The 19,540-nt window shown below is 38.3% G+C and overlaps 1 pseudogene; it reads left to right on the top strand.

Annotated features, from left to right (window-relative positions):
- The first annotated feature begins 2,794 nt into the window (after positions 1–2,794).
- Positions 2,795–19,540, top strand: part of LOC123623380 — a 49,943-nt pseudogene continuing 33,197 nt past the window's right edge.

The following is a 19,540-nucleotide window of genomic DNA, read 5'->3' as shown; positions in this document are numbered from 1 at the left end:
TAACCATTTTGGAGGAAATAATACAGATTGTCCTTCTCCCTTATATACCAACCCACAGTAATCTCCATGTTGAGGAAGATTTACATGTACACCTGTCACTTTAAGGGGGAGGTTCTTAAACTTTATTCTAAAAAAATGCTCATGGATGTGTACAAAGAATTGGATTAGTTCTGGGAATTTTGTTTTCACTTCTAGTGATAGTGAAAATTTGAAAAAGGTTTAAATATTTAACAATGAAAGTTTGGTTTAGGTTAAATATCCACACGACAGAATAACATGCAACCAGGGAGAGAGAGAGAGAAAGAGAGGGACAGGAGAAGAAAAGAAAGGAAGTGGGAGGGGAAGGAAGGGAAAAAGAGACTAAGATTCATATTTTAATAATAATATATGTGCACATACCTAAATACACAGAGAGACAATAAAGAAATGTAACAAAATGTGAACAGGCACCAAGGCATTAAAATTAACTTATTTTCTTGTTTTTGTTTCTCTGTATTTTACATAAATAATATGTAGGTAGTTTTCTAAGATAAAGCATAAACTCATTCTATAAAGATTATGTTATAGATGTTTGTAGTCCTATTTGATACTCATCAATAACAAAACCATTCTTGTGTGATAGACAACTCTTAATGAAGAGAAAAGAATAATAAAATAAGATGACAATTTTATTCTAGGATAAAGATCAAAAGTGTTTTAGGTTTTTTAAATTGGAGAAAGAGGCTCAAGAAGAAATGGGATATCTATTTTTATCTAGCTGAAGTGTTATCATACTACATTGTCTTTATCAAAAGATAAATTCTCCATTTCTATAGAAGACTGGCAAGAGGGGAGGGTTTCAATAGCAGCAAGAATAAGTTCAGCTAGTTATCAAGAAGAGTTAATCACTAAAGATGACTAATAATCATTGGGTCAGTTGTATATACCAATTATAACACACATCTCAAAATAATTACTATATAGGCTTAAACATTCCTTTGGAAACAAGTAACTAAATATCCTGCATAAGAGCTAAATAAATAGATACCATTATATTTCACAGGGTACATAAATTCTTCCAGTCCTTCCTCTCTATTGCTAGGAGGGATATTCTTATAAAGCCATGTTTTTGTCTCAAAACTAAAAATCCATTTGGTCTTTTATTCCTTATTCTTGCATCATTATATGCATAGTGTAGCAATGAGTATCACTGGATAGAGGGTGTACATGAGCCTGAAAGGAAATAGGGATCTTAAGCCAGGAGATATTTTTTATTTACACTGGAAGGGATAGACCACAGATAGCAATCATTTTTGAAGGGTGCATGGTAATGAGGAAAGAAATCTCTTTCACCAGGATTTTCATTACTAAAATTTGGGGCACAGTCTAGAAAATACATTTGCATTGAGGCACTTCACAATTCTGATGTTTTACGGCAGCTACATGAATGCAAATTCTAGCAGAGGGTGGATGTGTCTTTATTAGCGCTCTTTCAGAGGTAGGAAGGGATTTTGGCAGCGAAGGCATCTGCGCAACAGCATGAAGCTTTTACATTTCCACAAGCTGAAATTGATGGAAATATATTGACATGCTTGGCTTCTTTCTTTTTTATTTCTTGTGAGGGAAAGCCTCTCTCTCTCTCCCTCCTTCCCTCCCTCGCTCTATTTTTCTGCCCAAAACCTTTATTCAGTTGATATTTTCTTTATTCAAAACTTATAACCTCCGAACTACAGATGACACATAGGTAACTCATTCTATTAAGGTATTTATATAAACGTTTCCAAGGTGTTTAAATAAAATGTTTGAACAGCAGTCTAAGACTGACCAGGAAAACAACTTTTAATGGCTATGTACTCAATGCTGTGAACAGAAATTGGCCTGGACTCCAATAATCTACTGGCCTTTCTTGTTTTATGCTTATTTTTAAAATATTTTGGCGACAATTCAGCAAAGTATCATTTCTGTAAGTAAGAGTTCAGACATTTGCAGTGGACGGTTTCATAGCGCTCTCTGTTCTACAGCTTTGTGACCCGAGGCAAGGTCACGTTCTGCTTCCAAGTCTCAATTTCCTCTTTTGTAAAACAAGTTACTATTAGTATAACGTAGTCTAATGTGATATGGTACAAGTATCTGCTGATGATTAGATAAGGCAATGCATGTAAAACTTTTAGAACGTGACTGGCACAAAATAAAGAGTTGACTAAATAGTAGACATTACTTCTAAAGCACCAATGATAGGAATACATAAAAATATTGTCTTGCCTTTGGACAAGAAGGAGAATGTGACATGTCACAGAAAACTTGGGGAGTCAAATGTGGGGACTTGGTAGCCGTAGTAAGGAAAAGCATACTATTTTCTGCTTTGACTATTATTACCGTGTGTTCTAAACACTCACTCTGTTCCAGGCATCCTGCTAAGCAATGCACATTCATCATCCCTCCTTCTCACCAACTCAGTGAGGTGAAATTACTTCGCCAAAGCAAACACTATCAAACAGAAATACCAAGCTTTGATCCCACTCTCGTGAATACCAAATCCTATTTTATTTCCACTACACCAGACCACCCCTATAATTAGGCGTTGCTCTGGTAAGACACATGAGCAGTCACAGAGGCTTTCTCACGTGGGCTTCGGCCTGTGGGTCAGGGGCAGAAAGCCTGCGCCCCCCCATGGTCATAGCGCGGAAGTGCACCATGGACAGGTAGCATGAAGATGGTGGGCCATCCATCAGGGCCACGTGGCTCAACCCTAATGCTGACCAAGAGATGTTGGTGGGGAAATGATCTTTACAGAGGTGGTCACCAGCCTTAAACAATGGCAAATGGGCACACTTTAGACAAACTACACAGGGAGGAGATAAATAGGCTAACAGTGAGTAGAGTTTTAAAGGCTCAAAAAGTTAGCTTGAGTATAGCTTTGGCAGGTTTGGGCCAAAGTGGACTGTTGGGTTTGGTCTGAGCAAAGATCAAGACTGACCTTTAGATACTGGAGAAACTGGTGTGATTCAATGGGGAAAAGTTCTGGAAGAGTTTGCAAGCAGAATTTTGTCCAGGTTGATCATCTTACATGTACGTTAATTGTACCAATCCCTGTCTACTGCTTGCTAAAGAGAACGGGCGGGGGGTATGTTACGGTGCTTTGTAGAGGTAACTAGCATAGGGGTCCTGAAGGTAGGTCCTAAGCCAGGTTTCTCATATGTGGCTACTTCAGGGCTACCCTTAGGGGATTTTAGACTCCAGGCAAACCTTTTTTTGCAGCTTTTTCTATATACATTTTTTATTTAGGTAAAATCAGTGTGTTAGGACTATTTAGGTAGCCTTATCTCAAATGTTCCCTAGAAATAAATACTACCCTGACTAAGGGGAGTAATTTGATTGTTACCTAGGGTCCTTCTGTGGGGCTCTAGGATCACCCCGCAAGCAGGAGTGCTAGAGTTCCTCAGGACATCTGGTTAATGCCAGGTGGGGCAGAGGGTCAGAGGTGGCCCTAAAGGGAAAATAAGGGAATCAGAGGACCTTGTGGGCTCTACCCAGACAGGACTGCCAGCTGTCATCCAAAACCGAAAAGGGAATTTGGAAAATTTTACAGAAGGCCCTCCAAAGTGCAAGGACCACTGGGGTGAAGGCTTTGGGGTGGGAACCCACTTGCCTGGAGCTAAGGGTGTTCCAGAGCTGCTTTGTAACGTTCTTGTGAAGAATAAATGAGACAGTATGTGCAACTTACTTAGATATTTCCTCGCAGGCCACCAGCAATCAATCAATGTTAAATGGTTAATGATACCCACCAATATTCACAAGCTGTGTCACCTAAACCAATCTCTATACACAGTTCAGTTAGGCTGTTGTGTTTTTATTTCTATTTTTATAAGAAGTAAAGCAGGATACAAAATGTTTGTTAGAATGGTTACAAATCCTTGTCTCCCAAACCACCATGACCCTGACCTTGTAATTCCTATGCTGACCTCCTCATTTCCTCTCTCTAAAAGGAGAAAATAAAAGGGTGAGGTACAAAAGACAATACCTTTGTGCTGCTAGGAAGTGGATGGCTGCACTGGAGTGGTTGGTGGACAATTACATGGTGATGTTAGGCAAAACACGCATCCACTTTGTAGCTGAAGCCCCGAGTCTGTCATGAGTGAATTGTCACGAGTACGAGTGAGCCCCTCACGTGCTGGTGGTGCACTCTCATGCGGTGCTTTCTTGTCTTTGCAGATCCCCCAGATTAGCTATGCGTCAACAGCACCCGAGCTCAGTGACGACCGGCGCTATGACTTCTTCTCTCGCGTGGTGCCACCAGATTCCTTCCAAGCCCAGGCCATGGTAGACATTGTAAAGGCCCTAGGCTGGAATTATGTGTCTACTCTCGCGTCCGAAGGAAGTTATGGAGAGAAAGGTGTGGAGTCCTTCACGCAGATTTCCAAAGAGGCAGGTAGGAAGATTGCAATGATCAAGTTGACCCTCTTCAAATGTCTGTGGTTTACAGGGTTCTCTTCAGACTTTATTAAATAAACACTACAAAGAATCATCCTGTCCCCACTCTCACATTCCAAAAGCCCTGTAAAGTCTTCACTTATAACACTGTCTAATAGGTAATAGGGTGGATTCCAGACTGTATATGGAAACTTGGAAAAATGTGGCTAGATGTGCCTCTCTGTGGATGCTCTTCCTCCCTGTCTCTCTCCAAAATGGGGGGAATCATTTAGAATTATGTGAACCCCATCACAGTGGTACTGTGATTTGAAGAATGACAGTGATGCCTCTGAATGACTTGGCCAAAACAAAATCAAATGAATTATCCAGGCAGTAGAATGTATTTAGACAAATAGTCTTTCAAACTTGAGATTATTTTGAGAAAGATAGTTCTATTTAGAAGCACTTGGAGAGGATTCTTTTATGTTTATTTATTTAGTTCAAATTGGAAGTAATAGGTTCAAATGTTTGGCCAGCTCTCTTCCACTGTGCAGATTTTGAAAAATGAGACAAAATTCTCCCACTTAGGAATCCTGACAATAAAGATTCAGGTTTTCTTATCTGGATATGTTGGGTATAGTAAATACATATACACGTACTTGCTTGGATATTCCTAAACAGTTCTTACACTAAAATGAGGTCCTCGGTTTTGTTTGTAAGAATTTCATCCAATCCAAATTGTTATTGACCAGAAAATTTAACTGACTGTAAAAGCAAACAAACAAGCATGGCAATGGAAACACAGGTCCGTTTCATGAGGAACAATGTCATAAATCCTGAGGACACAGCTGTAAGTGTTTGACTGTCAGACTACAGATACATTGAGACACGTAAAGCCTCAGCATGTGGTTGACATATCTGTACATGAATGCTAAAAGAAGGGAGCTAGGGCTTGTTTGTAAACCCCATGTTTTTTATTCAGTGCATCACTGTTAGCCACAATTTCAAAAATTCACAGGAAATCTGGGTCATTCTTGTTCTCTCTCATCTGACTTAACACTATTGACCAGATAGCTCCTAGTCAGTGAAATATCTCCTTCTAAACACCATTTCTAGCTTCAAACACAAACACATACACACTCACAAAAACTTTCTTGGCTGTGCTGGCTTGGCCTTGTGTTTTCAGATTGTTTTCCCTGCAGCCCTTATCATAGGTTAGTATAATTTCTTGTTTGTTTTGTCTTCCTATATTGTCCCCAAGACTAATAGGAAACCATGTCTGTCTCAGTTACTACTGTAGCCCCAGCTGCTGTGTTCCTAAGGGAAAATTTTTTGCTATAATTCAGTTAGAATTTTTCTGATTCGGAGAGAAATCTTAACTCTGGCCTCGTGGCATGCTGTGATTTATAGAACTCATTAACAATTGACTTCATGAATTCCCAAAAAGATACCTAATCATTTTTGATGACTCTGTTGTTATTTCTTTCTTTGTTTCTTTGAATTCTGCTTTGATCAAAATAAGGCTGGAGGCTGACTTAGAAAAATATCTAAAATATCATAATAAAAACAAATAGATAAGATGAAGGGAAAATATAGGTAAAATAGTAAGACATGGCTCAGAGATAAGGTTGAGATGCCATCTTGCACTACCTCATTGCTAAAAGTGGGTCCCAAATTTAACACTGAACTGTGTGCTGGATAAAACAAAGGCAGAATACTGCCCATTCAGTTACAAGGTTCACAGTATTCATGAGGTCAAAGTCATGGTTATTATTTAGTAAAGGACAGCTTTCCTTGCCTTAAGATCAAGATAAATATTTGCTCTGAGTGTGTATAGAAGATTATACTGTATAGACAGGTCAGTGGTGAGTATGTGAGTTTTTTATGGTTGTTTTTTCCTGGTGTCATTTGGTGGAAACATAAGACATGATATCAGAATTTGCTATATAATGACTTTGCAAAAAGGAAAAGCCCTCGTAATATGGTATGAGCTCACCAGCTTATATTTTTAGCTAATTCTACATTGAAATGCGCCAGCAAAAAAATGAATGTTATATCAGTGGCAGCCATTTTGGATGAAATCTTTCCTTCTTAGAGCCTTTCCCTTGGCAATGGGAGTAGGTAAAAAGCTGGCCAGTGCGGCAGAAATGCAAGAAAGCATTGAAGGTTTAGGTGAAGTCTCAAAGAATAGTTCTTCTAAGTATTTTGGTATTTGATGTGTATCTATAATAAAATTCATCAGAACTGTATCATATGTGCAATTAATTCAAATGAATTCACTTATACGCTTAGAAAGTACCCCTTCTGTCCACGAAGGAAGGAAGGAAGGAAGGGAGGGAGAGAGAGAGTGGAGAGAGGAGAGGAGAAAATTACAATTTAAATAGTGTGGGGTAAGTCTACTCAGTCTGTGTATGACCTAGAGAAAACATAGAAAACATGAGATTCATTCAGTTAGTTTCATTGCTGTGGGACCCCCATACTATGAATATCTTGCTTCTCCAAAGATGGTTCTAGTATTTAAAGATACATTTTTATACTCCACTACCTCTAAAAAGAATCCAGCTTCTTCCTCTGATGTCCAAAGAAACAGCAATATATCCGAGTTCCAAAAAAAAAAAAAGAAAGAAAACAAAAGAAAAACTTGTTCTGTTGGAATTTCTGGGAAGTATTCACGGTTAGGGATTTCTCAAGGGTAATTTAAATGTTCACTTTTTTCCTAATCCTATAACTGTAGAACCTAACCTACAAAAAAGATCCAAGCCCAATGTGTGCACTGTGGCTCTCAAATAAGCAACCACACTGGTTATGGTGTCAGAAAGACCTAAATTTGAATAATGGACTCCATCGCTTCCTTACTCTAAAAACTATGACACATGATTTCACTTTTCAAGTCCAAGCTTTCTCATAGAAGGAGTGAGATTAATGATGCCTGCTGCATCAGATTGATAAAATAAATAAGAAGTTGCATGGGGAAGGCTTCAATACCCAACAATGCATGATTACAGCACACCCCACTGGTTCCCTGTCAACAAGCAGAGTTATTGTCTGAGTTTGAAACGTTTGAAAATAACTAGAGTGACAGATGTTATCTGCCTTCAGTTGTAATTACAAGGTCATTTATTTTATAAGCTGAGTTACTATTCTTATAAATATGCTTTGACCACATAAGAAGTATAAGAAGAAAAGGAAGTGAGCTATTTGAGTTGTCCTATGTATGTGGGGTACATGTGTGTGTGTGTGTGTGTGTGTGTGTGGGCTCAATGATTTTTCTCTGTCCTGCTGGAAGGCTGGAAGGATTTATTTCCATGCTCTCTGAGTAGTTTGACTTTCAAGATTGTGATTCTTCTTTGTTATAAATGGCTTCATTCTTTTAGAATGCATTAGTTCCAAATTTTACTTTTCTACTTAAATCCTGAAGCAGAGGCTACTTATAAACCACAGCCTGGAGCATCTCCACCATGACACAGTCACAGTGAGTGAGTGAGTTCTCCATTGTTGCTCTCTGATAGAACAAACCAAGACAATGATGTCAGAGAAAAGAAGCCATCCTTTAACGGGGGCCATATAATTGGTTTAAAACATGGAAGTCTAGGCACAATTTTTCTAAGCTGTCAGAGAAAGCCTCAGTAATTCTTTTCTCATGCATACTCCTGGCAGATTTAAATATGCATGGTTGCTGTTCCTTGTTGAACTTTCAAAGAGGACTGTAACATGATTTTCTCAGATGATGAGATTTTGTAAAACAGTTATATTTGCATAAATTGCCCTGTTTATTTGAATGAATGTACATGCAATGGCAAAAAATAAAAAGCAATTTATTTCTTAATATTGCAGGGAATGAGGGAAAATTCACTCCCAATGTGCTTTAAAATTCAGGTCAACATAAAATGACCTAAATTAGACAGAAAGACTTCTTTTCCTAAGCGCAGGTCGAGGTAAATGTGTATGATAGCATATGGCACTAATAAATTCCAGATTCTCTGAAGCAAATGTGATTCAAGGATTATAAGCGTGAGGACTACACATGACTCCTATAGTCTTGTCGGACAATTTCAGAGGATCCCAGGGATGCTGCTTCACAATACAGCTGCAAACAGTAGTGATTTGTTACTGCCAGGCTGTCTTCACACATGCCAACTTTTCAAAACCTAAAAGAACATTTGAACTGCCCTTTTAGTATTTCATGGCAATCACTTAATATAGTTATATTTCAATGGGTCTTATAAAGTAATTATTATTCAGAAAAACTCTACAACTTCTTTTTAATTAATAATTCACCTTGGCCTAGTGAATCTTCTTTTCTAGAATACTTAGATCAAGATTTAATTGACTTATTAATTGTTATCCAGACTTCAGTGTTTTAGACCTCGGGAACTAGCTGGATTTGCTTACTATGGGATTTCGTAGCACTGTGGGCCTCTCCCCTTGGCAGGTGGGACATTCTGTATCAGCGTATGTGTTGCCAATCATCCGTCTCCCCAGCTCATTCTAAGCTCCACGAGGGCAAGGACATTGTCTTGTGTTTCTGTGATCTAGCATAATTCCTAGAGTACAGAAGATATCTAATCCTTACACCCTAAGGGAAGGAGAAAAGGAAGAATTGTATTTTTTTCCTTTGCCTTTTAAGAAAAGAGAAAGCATATAGAGGGAGCACTTATAAAATGTAATTTGTGTGTAGGCCACAAAAAAATATACCCTAGATTTGTTTGCTGTGGTTTCTTACAGCTGCCCTCACCCCGAGTCTACACCATTCTTCCCTCTTGCCGTTCCCACATAAAACTAACAGCAGTGTGGGGACAGCAAGGCTGTAATTCCTCATACATGGGAATCCTGTCTATGCCATGGTGAGTACGGAAAACTGACACATTTTAATAACTAGATAGATTCTATCCCTAACAAGGTGTTTGGGAGTCCTTGCTTAAATATAGATATTAAACATTTGAGGACTTAATTTCGGGACACAAAATCACAAAAACTGTTATAATATTATTTATCTCTAGGTGTGTTTAAAGCTAAAGTGTACATTCCTCCCAAAAAGACTTTGTATTTGATTTATTTTTGTATCCTCCGTGGTAGGCAGCACGTTTTAGAGTTTAACCCACGCTTGATTTGTTAGCACCTCTTGAGTGTGTCCCCTTCTCCCTGTCATCGTTACCATTGCCTAGCTCTGGGACCCACTTTATCCACCTTGATTAATAGCTTTGGTTATCCATTCTTCCAGAATAACCCCTCCAACATGGTTCCTATTCAGCTATGTAGATGATCTTTCTGAAGCACATATATAGTCATTTCAGTATCTCTTCCTGACTTCCTATTCCGTACAGGATTAAGGAAGCGATGTGTAGCATGGAATATAAGGTCCCCCATGACCCGGTGTATGCTTTAATTTCCAGTCTCACTCCCATATTTACCCTGTTTAATTCCCACCATATATACTTTCCCCCACTGCATTCAACCTTCTGTGGTATCAGGATGTTCTATACCTTTGTAAATGCTCCGCTTTCTGCCTGGACCACTAGCTAACTCCAGTTTAATTTGTCAAAACATAACACCTCGGAAAGCTATCTCTTACCTGGTCTTCCTTCATGGTCCTATTTTGGCTAGTGATGTAAACGTTTGTCTTTAACAGCACGACATTTTTACACCTATCTTTATTAATAAGTTAATAGGGAATGATCAATTACACAAGTTTTGATAAGAGAACAAGGCTTGTATCACTGTAGTGCTAATAAGGCCAGATATTCATGTTCCCAACCTCCCCTGGAGCTAGGGCACAGTTGTTAACCCAGTCTTGGCTAATCAGACATACTTACCATAAATGAATGAATCAAGATCCAAAGACATAAAGAGAAGATCCAGTGGCGCAATCGGTTAGCGCGTGGTACTTATACAAAGACATAAAGAAACAGGCACAATGGAAAACCCATTTTATTGACAGCAGCAGCAGGAATATCCATTTTTCATGGGTGGATGTGGTACCCGGCATCAGTTGGCTGCAGTAGTATAAGCTCCAACTTCCCATCTCCAGGAGAAACTGCACCAGTGCCCAGCCAGCCAGCTTGGTTCTGTGGAATATTTTGTGGGTTTTTTCTTTTTTTTCTTTTTGGTGTTTTGTTGTTGTTGTTGTTTTGGTTTGTTTTTTGTTGTTTTGGGTTTTTTTTTGTTTGTTTGTTTGTTTTTGCTTTGTTTCTGCTTATTTTCTGATTCTGGTTCACTGGCCTCTCCAGTGATTCTGCAACTTATCCAACATAATTTGTACAAATTATTTTTCTGCTTAATCTAGACAGACTTAACTTCTGTTGTTAGCTTTCAAGCTTCATTAATATAATTAGGAATGTCTCTTCTATAAGTTCCACAACACCCCGTGCATAACTGTAACATAGATTTGTTGCATTTCATTGTAACCATCTGCCTAGTTATCCACCCCACTAGAAAGTCAGATTCTTAGACGGTGAACAGTATGTTGCATTTGACATTCGATACTCTGTACCCAAGGCAGTGCCCAAAACAGACTAGATTGAATAAAGGCACATGGAATTTAAAAATAACATGTTAATGATACAAGCAGTAATGACCCTAAGGCTGTAGTTGGTACAGTGAAACTGCTGAAAGGTTTTACAATTCTGATTTTCTGAAGTGATCCTTAATTTGCTATCATGAGCTATCTGTATAGGAGAGGAAAATGGGATAAGAAACCAATGGTATGACTTGTGCTTCTGCAGTGCATATCTGAGTAACTTCTTTGTGGCAGGTACTATTCTAGGATAATAATAAATAATATTTATTGTAGTAACAACACAGCAAAAAAAAAAATAATTCTCTGCTTTCAAAGAATGGAAATACATAAGTAGAGCAATGAACACAGCTTGGTTGGGGCACTCTACAAGAGAAGATTCTGGAAGGAGGAAGATGCTTAACTAATCCCCAAAGTTAAAATTTAGGAGTTAGTCAGACAGGGCTGACCTAAAGGTGGTTGTGGATGACATTTTAGGAAAAAAGAAGCATGTTCAAACTCTCAAATAAAATTGTCTGATAGTGTTTGAATTTTTGAATAGTATAAGAGAAATACTGTTGCTTTGAATAAAATGTATGACTCTTGAATTAATGTGATAGAAAATTATTTTCTTTGCAGCATGGTAACCATTCCAAAAAATACTCTGGCTTTTGAGCCAAGAGTGTCAGGTTCTGACCCCAACTCCTTTAGTCACTCATTGGGAACCAGAATATTGCTTCTCTGGGTTGCAAAGTCATCACTTATTTACTCACAAAACTCTCTTAGTTGAGATAATTCTCAGAAGTGTATCATACTAATTCCAAAGGATGGGTTCCTCCCAAGCTATAGACTGTCATTGTCACTGTGGTACTAGAAATAGATAATGACAGAATGTTTTGCTGCATGAAGAAACGTGCAAAAGCCTATCTCAGCAATTCCTTCTTATCTTTTCCACCTGCCTTCACTACACCCGAGAAATATGGGGGGATATGAAAAGATCTGAAAGTAAAGCAAACTCCTCTATGATGCATGTGCTAAGGAAAGAAAGGTGATGGGATTCTGGTATCAAAGTTAAAGATGTAGTGAAAAGGAACATAGCTCATCCTTAAATAGAGGAGCAGAGATTCCAATATAGAGGATTCTATTGAACAGTAGAGTTTCTTGGTCAGCAAAGTGAGGGGAAGAGCATTATTGTCCTGTGATAGCCTACTTTGGGAAGTAATCATGCTTTTGTAAAAATATCATTATAACCAATAAACTTTAAAGGCAGAAAGTTTAGTCTGTTTTTCCTATTTCATGAAGCTGTATTCAGCCTTAAAGGTGAAGCTTTCTCTTCCCAGTCTTTACAAAAATGTTCATTGAGAGAGATTCCTAGTTCTGAATCTCATAGGTTTTGATAGCTGTCATCAAGAGAGATAAATTCAGTAGAAGAAAATATATATATGAAGAATATCAGTTAGCATATAGAACTGGAGGGACACATACAGAACAAGGATCAAGGATAGCCAGGTCTGGGATAGCGAAAAATTTCAGAGTAGTAAAAATTACTTAAACGTCTAGTGCCATTACTGAAGTCTCGCACATCCAATATGCCCTCCACTTGTATCATGATGTTCAAGTTGCAGTATCTCATCAGAGAAAGTGAATTAGCTACTTATAGCACTTGCCTATGTTTCAGCTGTGGGAAAGTAGGACACCTTGACTTTGAGTCTCTCTAAGGCTATAAGAGGGAAGAGATACTTCCCAGTGTAATTTCCTTTTCTAATCAAAACTTGGGTGGTCATAGTACATAAGCAATGTGCTCTTTTTGGTTGCCTTTGCCAGAGGCTTCCAAGTGTTTCATCCCACTAGAACAGACAAGTAAAGGGGAGGAGGGTTGAAACTGTGTCCAATAAAAATATGCAATATTCACTAAAACAGGGGTATAGAGGTAGGCACTGAAATTAGTCAAATGGAGAGTTCTAAAAAATAGGCAGAAACTCCAGCCCAAGAAACATTAAATTAATAATTGGTTGCTTGCAAAATATCTATTTATTGGACTTCACCTGCTTCCTAAATTGTTTTATATTTTGAACAACTTGATGAGTGTAAATGTAGCCTCTTTGAGACCTACACAAAGGGATCTGTTTTCCTTTAATTTGGCAAATGGATCCCTGCTGTTAAATCTTTTAAGAGATTATAGAAAATTCTACAAAGCCCCACATCAATTGCATTAGCACTCTCAGGCAAACTGGAGGACAAAAGATGATCATCTCTGGCTGTAACAGTAGCCATCCTGAACACATACTGCATTGACTGACTTTGAAATACTTTGACCTTGTGTAGCTCCAAATTTATCTGTTCCTGATTATTCACATTGCTTCTTACTCTTCTGGCTGGATGACTTAAAAGCAAGCACTTAAAACATATTGCCAATAATCACTGGATAGTATTATACCATTGCATTAATATTTTACAGATGGCATTGTAAAATACTGCTATTTTGCTGTAAAATAGCAAGCCCTATGTAGGTAGGTGTTCCTTGGATATCATTATACTCCACAAGCAATGGGATTAGGATGTACCTTTGATAAACTAGTGTATGGGTTACACAGGATTTTATATACAAGGGGAATATTGAAGTGAAGTCATCATAAAGGTCTTACCTTAGAGAAAAATTAGAGATATATATTAAAAGGGCTCAAAAATAAAATAATGCTTATTAAAAATGTCCTTGTAAGGTTTATTTTCCCTTAAGGTGTTAGTGATCCTTTTAGATTTAACTTAATTTTAAAAAACAACACACACACACATAACAGGTGTATTTCTCATCAAAGATGATGATAAATTCTCTTGGGAAAGGTGAAGTCAGAATTATGATTACAGAAATCAAAATGAGTGGTAACTGATTATATAGAAGGATATTGTTTTCAAAGTTTTAATGCTAATGAGTACAGAAATTATAGTGGCTTCTAATTATTATTATCTTTTATTTTCACAAAAATACTTAGTTCCTTATCAGGATTATGAGTGTTATTTTCTAAAAACCTGCTGTATGGTGATGGACTTAGTACATGTTCCACTCTCTACACTTTTGATTGACTAAGGTAAATTTTGTTGTCAGTCTGTTCTCATGGGAGCTTTGTTTAACAGTCGCCAGTAAGTAATTAAGGTGGGAAGTAGGACCTAGGATGAAAAGGCTTAGGTTAGATTCACAGATTGCATCCTGCTTTAGGATTCCCACCAATTTATCTATTACAGGCCCATTGTGTTTTTAAAGAATAGAACACTAGAGAACTTAGACATAGCTGAACCTAAAATGGAAGGAAAAAAATAGAACAAGCACATTTTGTAATGAAAATATGTATTAGCCAAATCATTGCTTTTTTTTAAAGAATTGGACAGAATTATCTTTCACATATTTCACTATTATTCCATATGTTTTGCTAAATCAGTATAAGGCACTCAACCAAATGGTAACACTGTCCCAAATATTTCTAAATTTCTAACTAAAATCTCCCAATGAGAAGACAGAAGATGCTGGTTGGAGACTAAGTTTTAGGGGTGAAACATAAAAGACGAGGAGAGTAGAGTCAGGATTATAGAATGTTAAGGATGAAGGGAAAGCCATGGGGCAGAGTGTAATCAGAAGACGAGAGTGAAACTGAGCAAGGACCCCTCCGAGGGGCTGTCAGGCCCCCAAAGCATTGAAATACAGAAAAATCTTGAGTTCCTTTGGGGGAAGTTCGTGACACCTGGCTAACCTTAGAAAGTGAACAGCCAGCCTGGTGAGAACAATGGCCCTCCAGGGGAGGCAGAGTCAAGAGGTAAACACAAACTAAAAGATGACATTTCCTACACAAACTAAAAAGATGACATCATAACATATATTCTTCAGTTGTTTTTCAGAAACTCCCACCTATAGAAAATGCAGAAAATGGGGAAACTGAGAAATTGAACTCTGACCTCCATTCTTTGCTCTAAACTTCTCCCAGGAGGTCTGTACACCCATCATAATATTCCTTTCTTCTAATCCAAGTATCTCTAAATTCATCTATACTCACCCCCCTTTTCAGAATATCCCTCCTTTTGGGCCAGATCACTGTATAACCTCCATGTATTGATTTGCAATTTTGCCTGCCTAAAATGTACCCTTGCCTTTAACCCCCCCTGGCTTGTAAGCTACAAGGGAGTTTGAGGGGTTTTAAGTGTTAGCTGCTCATTCGCCTTGCATGGCACCATGCTATAAAGATGCCTCTTTCTGCCACTACATCTCTTGGCTCTAGTGTCTGTTTTTACCATGGTGGGTGCTCGAACCCCAGTGTTTTTAGATAAAAAGAGCCCCTGGTAATAAACCTCTTTGCACACTTTCTTCAGATTGTAATATTATCCAGTATTATCCAGAGTGTTGCCTTAATGTGATTGAACAAAATAAAGTTTCCATTTCCTCATAACAGTGGATAAAGTTTGGACAAAGCTTATTTTCTCCTAACAAATTCACTCAGCCTTAGATGACTGCATTCAGATTAGAATAATGGCTTTGGGTGGCAACTAGATCAATAGCGTAAGACACGTCTACTGAGCTGCCTGGTTCCAGGTTTGACTGGCTTTTGACTGATAATTATTATGTGCTACTTGGCTTGTGTCCACTCCCTTCACAGGGAGAACTCATCCCCACAGCTATTATGTGAAAACATAAAAACTTGTTTACAATTGAGCGTGTACAAAAAAACAACTTCAGCCTTAAAGTCAGCCTCCTAAGTATAAAACACATAGCCTCGTTCACAGTGAAATAATGAATCTGTGTCCTTTTGTATCATGACCTTGTCTGATGCTCCAGAAGGGCAGAACTGGTACCAGGCATCATAGCAAGAAAGTTTCTGGTTATTTTGGAAGTTGCTTTTATCAATGTGGGTTTTTCTTAACTATTGTTTTTATTTGTGTAGTCTTTATTGGCTCTTTAAATCAGTTGTTCAAAAATTTTTGAGAATTACCCCAAAACAAAAAAGAATGCAAATAACATAAATCAACTGTGGACACTTAAGCAAAAAAAAAAAAAAAAAACATGGGGGGAAATGAATGCTTTGTAAGGTTATGAAGCAACTCAAGAAATTAGAGGGAAGACTAAAGAACCAAGCTTGGAAGAGACAGGCAAAGAGGCCACTCTAAGGATCCAGGCAGCAAAGATGCACCACCAACGGGATGAGTCAGCAGCACCACCTTCACTGAGACCTTTAATTTTGGGCTCTAAATTCAGGATCTAGTGGGAAAGCACCCCAGTGTCTGCTGCTGACCATGTGATCACCCCTTGGCCACAGGAATGTGGAGCGATTGGTTGACAATTCCACAAGATGTCTTTTAGGGACTATTGTAAATATCCCAAGATAAATATTGGATCTTGATAGCCTGCTCAAGGTGGGAAATGATAAATGTGCTGGGCAAAATGTGATAAAATAGATTTTCTCTTCTATCCCTGTAACACATGTCTGAAAGAAAAGAAATAATTAATAATGGTTTAAAAATGTTCTCATCTAGTCGAAGCAGTTCTGTTAAAATTGTGAAATAAAGATTTTTTTTCTTTTTGCCTTCTTTTTTCTTTTAACCAGATCCTCAGAAGAAGCCATTACTACTTTAAATAATTATACAAGATTTTCCAAACTGCTAGCTTTCTAAAGAGATAAGAAGTGCAATTTTCCAAGGTTCACATCTGTGACAGGGTTTGTTAAGAGCCAGATTTCAATCATCAGGTGATGCAATTAGCTCTACGCTACAGCATGACTTGATATAAGAAATGAGTCGGGGCAATCTGTCACCACTGCTAGAAAGTTTCACAGTTTTGAGCACTCGTTTTGATGACAGAGGGTCAAGAGGAACATTTTTACATGGTAAGAACAGCTTTTGCCGGGCGTGGTGGCTTATGCCTATAATCCTGGCACTCTAGGTAGGAGGATCGCTTGAGCTCAGGAGTTCGAGACCAGGCTGAGCAAGAGTGAGGCACCGTCTCTATTAAAAATAGAAAAATTAGCTGGACGTGGAGTAGCTGCAGTCCCAGCTACTCAGGCTGAGGCAGGAGGACTGCTTGATCTCAGGAGTTTGAGGTTGCAGTGAGCTCTGATGATACCACTATACTCTAGCCAGGGCAACAGAGTGAGACTTTGTCTCAAAAAAAAAAAAAAAAAAAAAAAAAAAAGCAAAAGAGGGTGGCTTTTGCTCTTTTGTGCTGAGCAGTTTGCAAAAAAAAAAAAAAAAGTTATTTCATTTTTTTCTACCAATCCCTGAATTCCTCCAAGCAAACCTGTGGGTTTTTGATAACGGGAGTAAACAAACTGTCTTTGAAATGTAGAGGTGGCAGAAGACAGGCCTTGTTCCTGCTTTCTTCCCTGCAGGGACATGGGTTTAATAAGGTAGCTGAACGTTCTGTGCCGAGGCCCTGGAGAAACGAGACTCATTGAGAAAGGAAATGGCAGGAGGCCACTGCACGCTGGGACAGGGATGAGGCTCTCCTGGTGGTGCTTGCCGTGCAGGCTCATAAAACTCTTTTCAACAGCTGATTGGCAGAGCACGGCAGAAAGAAAAGTTTCTAGTAAAACTAGCTTTACAGAGCCTGACCCTAGTTGCTCAGTTTGGAAAATGCTGTCTGCAGGAAAGAGGAGTATTTAACACACACATCTGCTTTTCGGAGGTGTGAACAGCTGTAAGGAGGTAAGGGAGAGAGTGAAATGCAAACGCTTAGATGCAGGTTAATATTTTGTCATAAAAGGAAGTTAATGAGTAGTTTAACACAGAGAAAGAGGATTGAAGGCCATTCTGTTTTAACTCTCTTCCCCTGGCTCTAAGCTTCTGTTTGGCCATTTAGTCACTGTCTTTTGTCCTTTATTTTCCCTGGACAAGCCAGTCCCCAAATGCCAAACATTGCATCCGTCTGGGCTTTGACTCAAGCAGTGCCCTGCACCTGGAACATCCCTCCCAAGCTCGATGGCCTGGCAAACCTTTCCTTTAGTGAAGTTTCTCCAGCATATTCCTTTCTACGTGTCTCCAACCTGTGTAGTGTTCCTGTCATTGATATATATTAGTATCTATGGCAACACATTTAATTTTGCCACTGTTCTGATGTGAAAGATTATACACTCCTTCAGGGTAGCTACAGATACTAAAAATGGGGAAGGTTAACTATAACTTATTGGGCCTCTCCCCCAGTCCATGTGCTGGTCAGAGCTTATAACAGAGTCCCATGCAAATATTAAATACCAAACACATATTTGCTGATGTAGTAAAATTCTGGCATCTCCAATCCATAAATCTACTTGTCCTTTTTATTTAAATTTTACTGTTATTCTCACCTATCTAGAGAGCCTTATCCTACCCTGTGTTTTGTTAGGGACAAACTCCTATAGCAGTTTGTTAGAGAAACATGTCTTCCCTAATTCCTTAAAGTTAGTTTATGCATAAGTTTATGACAGGTTAAAAAAATACAATATTAACACTAGGTTTAAGATTGTGATCTTAGGGATTTTCTTCTTGTTAGTGGTTTTGAGTTTGTTAACGCAAGACCTAATGTAATCATGTTTTAAAACTGAAGCTTAAACTAGTTCTGCTCATAGATTCAAGCATTTGTTTTATGCATTCAATACATGAAGTAGATTTCCATAGATTTTTTTATGTGTATGAGAAAGATTAAGATTAAAATAGAGAGACAGCTGATACATGCTTCAAACCAGAAAGTTAAAGAAAAATTGATTCTATTGAGTTGAGAGATCAAAAACGAGTACTTTCCCCCTAAATTATCAAGAGCTATTTTAACATGAGAAACAATACAGCACTAAGTTTCAGGTGAACTCTATTTTCCGTGCGGCAGGAATAGTGGCTCAAGACCAATTTATTTTAGCATTTTCAGCACTAAGGCCTCAGTAAGTTCATCAGACAGAGGAGCAAAGGGGAGGCTAACTTCCTTATTCTTACCTTCCCCCAAAGTGTATGGGATAAGTCTGAGAGGAAAAAAAAATCAAGCTTCATTCCAGTTTTATGGAGGAAGACAGAGATTGTCACCAGGAAGTGGGCAAATACTCAGTATCTGGTATTCATTTTTCCCTCTTGCCCTCTTTTTTGTTCTTCCTTCCATTTTCATCCTCTCCTCAAACATTGACAGAACACCAGAAGATTCCCATTTCTTAATGTTTAAGGGCATAATTGGAAGCCAGATGTCCCTAGGTTTAAATCCTAGCTCTACCTTTAGTAGACATGTGTGAGTCACTTACCCTCATTAACCTTCCATTTCCTGGTTTGTAAAACGGATATAAAACCAATTCCTGCCTTAAAAGGCTTTTTGTGGAAAATAAGTGAGATACCTACTGAATGCAAATGCTTAACATGGTGTCTATTATATAGTGAATAATCTATAAACATTGGCTGCTATGATGATTATTACAATTATTTCCATAATGATAACATGAATACTAATAAGAATAATAAAGTCCTTTTGCTTATTACTTCCATTATTCATTTATTCAACAAATATTTATTGAGTGCCTCCTGGAGTCAATCACTATTCTGGATCCCAGGAGGGGACATCGTAGACCCAGACCTTGCCTGTACATTCAGGTAAGATGAACAGAGAGTAAACAAATAACCGTAGAGTGTTGGGGGTGTATCAGTGAACCACAGAGACAAAGTCCTTTCGTT

This window comes from Lemur catta, chromosome 18, assembly GCF_020740605.2.
Source record: "Lemur catta isolate mLemCat1 chromosome 18, mLemCat1.pri, whole genome shotgun sequence".
Classification (NCBI taxonomy): domain Eukaryota; kingdom Metazoa; phylum Chordata; class Mammalia; order Primates; family Lemuridae; genus Lemur; species Lemur catta.
Note: the sequence above shows the minus strand (reverse complement) of the source record. Positions and strands in the feature narration are given on the sequence as shown.